The sequence below is a fragment of the Pteropus vampyrus genome, unplaced genomic scaffold (genome assembly GCF_000151845.1).
Source record: "Pteropus vampyrus isolate Shadow unplaced genomic scaffold, Pvam_2.0 Scaffold483, whole genome shotgun sequence".
Classification (NCBI taxonomy): Eukaryota; Metazoa; Chordata; class Mammalia; order Chiroptera; family Pteropodidae; genus Pteropus; species Pteropus vampyrus.
In genome coordinates this window covers 1788654-1791295 of record NW_011889264.1, presented here as the reverse complement: position 1 = coordinate 1791295, position 2642 = coordinate 1788654, and the positions used below count along the sequence as shown (strand labels likewise).

At 36.2% G+C, this 2642-nt stretch overlaps 1 pseudogene; it reads right to left on the bottom strand.

Moving 5' to 3' along the window:
- Positions 1-1035: 1035 nt before the first annotated feature.
- Positions 1036-1152, bottom strand: LOC111732707 (annotated as a pseudogene).
- Positions 1153-2642: the final 1490 nt, after the last annotated feature.

Genomic DNA, 2642 nt, shown 5'->3' with positions numbered 1-2642 from the left:
ACACAAGGGCATAAATATAAGAAAGCAGGGATCATTTGAGATCATTTTAGAAGCTGTTTATTGTCTTCCTTATTTCTCCTGCAAATGCAAAATACATTAGTTCTCCTTCCCAGGTCCCCTAAAGTCTCATTCAGGTACATAGCATCAGCTCGCAGTTCAGAATCTGGTTATCTAGATGAGGCTCCTTAGGTTTAATTCCTTAAGTACAACTCTTTCAGTTCCCCTCAATCTGTAAAACTCCTCTCTACTCATACCCAATAGTGGGGCATACAGTGGTGGGAAAGGCATAGGATAAACACTCTAAACATTTTTGTTCAAAAAGGGGGGCGGGGTATAGGAGGCACAAAAGAACCCCTGTCTGACTTATTTCACTTAGCATAATGTCCTCAAGGTTCATCCATGTTGTCTCAAATGGCAGGATTTCTTTCCTTTTCTATGACTAATATTTTTGTATTGTGTTTGTGTGTATTTGACATTTTCTTTATCCATTCATCTGTCAATGGACACAAATTGTTTCCATATCTTTGCTATTGTAAATAATGCTACAATAAACATAGGACTACATATATCTCTTAGAGACAGTGATTTCATTTTTTTTTTTTCAGGTAAATATCCAGGAATGGAATTGCTGGGTCATATGGTAGTTTTTAATTTTATGAGGAACATCCATAAAATTTTCATAGTGGCTGCACTAATTTACATTCCCATCAACAGTGCACAAGGGTTCACTTTTCTCCACATCCTTGCCAATGCCTGTTATTTCTTGTCTTTTTGATGATAACCACTCTGATGGGTGTGAGATGATATCTTATTGTGGTTTCGATTTACACTTCCCAGATGATTAGTGATGTTGAGCATCATTTCATGTACTTGTTGGCCATTTGTATGTCTTCTTTGAAGAAAATGTCTATTCAGATCTTTTATTTTTATTTTATTTGTTTGTTTGTTTGTTTGTTTTGGGTGAGGCAACCCTTGGTTGACCTCACAGATTGCAAGGACCTTGTCAGCTTACAATCTCTTATTTTTTAGTTTTTACACCTGCAGCACCTGGTCTTCCTAGGTGGTCTCCCATCTAAATACAAACCAGGCCCAATCCTGTAGCTTCCCAGATCAGACGGGATCGGGCTTGTTCAGGGTGGCATGGCCGTAGATGGTCTTTCATTTTTTAATCAGATTATTTATTTCTTTGCTCTTGAGTTGTATGAGTTCCCTATATATTTTAGATATTATCCTTTATCAGATATATGGTTACAAATATTTTCTCTCATTCCATATAGTGCCTTTTCATTTTGTTGATCATTTCTTTTGCTGTGCAGAGGCTTTTTAGTTTGTTGTAGTTCCACTTTTTAATTTTTTATTTCCTTTGTGCTTTTGGTGTTACATGCAAAAAAAAAAAAATGGCTAAGAGCAGCACCAAGGAGCTTTTTCCCTATGTTTTCTTCAAGGAGTTTCATGGTTTCAGGTCTTACATAGATCTTTAGTCCATTTCAAGTTAATTTTTGTGAGTTGTGTAAGATAGGGGTCCAATTTTATTCTTTTGCATATAAACATCCAGTTTTCCACATTTATTTATTGAAGACTGATCTTTCTCCTTTTATGTTCTTGGCACCTTTGTCAAAGATTAGTTGACCATATACATGCAGGTTTATTTCTAGGCTCCCTGTTCTGTTCCATTGATCTATATGATTATGACAGTAGCATACTGTTTTGGTTACTATAGCTTTGTAATATAGTTTGAAATCAGGAAGAGTGAGGCTTTCAGCTTTATTCTTCTTTCTCAAGATTGCGTTGGCTGTTTGGGGTCTTTAGTAGTTTTGTGTGAATTGTAGGATTCTTTCCTCTACTTCTGTGAAAAAATACCATTGGAATTTTGATAAGGATTGAACTGAATCTATATATGGTTTTGGGTAGTATGGACATTTTAACAATACTAATTTTTCTGATCCATGAACATGGGATAACTTTCCATTTATTTGTGTCTTCTTCAGTTTCTTTCATTAACGTCTCATAGTTTTCAGTATGTTCCTTATGTACTTTTCAGCAGTGTTTTATAGTTTTCATTGTATAAGTTTTTCACCTCCTTGGTTAAGTTAATTCCTAAGTATTATATTCTTTTTGATACTCTTGTAAATGGGAATGTTATCTTATTTCTTTTTTGGAGTCTTCTTTGTTAGTGTATGAAAATGTAACTTATTTTTGAGTATTGATTTATATCTTGCTATTTTGCTGAATTCACCTATTACTTCTAACAGTTTTCTTGTGGTATCTTTTGGGTTTTTTACATATAAGATCATATCTCCTGTGACAGATAATTTTATTTCCACCTTGGCAGTTTGGATGCCTTTTCTTTTTCTTGTCTACTTGCTCTGGCTGAAACTTCCGGTATTCTGTTGAATAGAAATGCTAAAAAGCAGAGTTTTACTGTGTTCCTTATTTTATTTTTTCCTCTTTAATTCCACCCCCCACTTCCACCCATGATCTATGGATGTTGCCATTTCCCCTTAAGAGCTGGATCTCTGAAGGCAGGGCGTCTCCTCCCACACGCTCCTGGCATGCACCTGGGGCCTGGTGCACCTGGGGTATGGTCCGTGTCTCCACCTGGGGTGCAAACCCAGGACCTTCTGCGTTTAAAGCAGATGTCC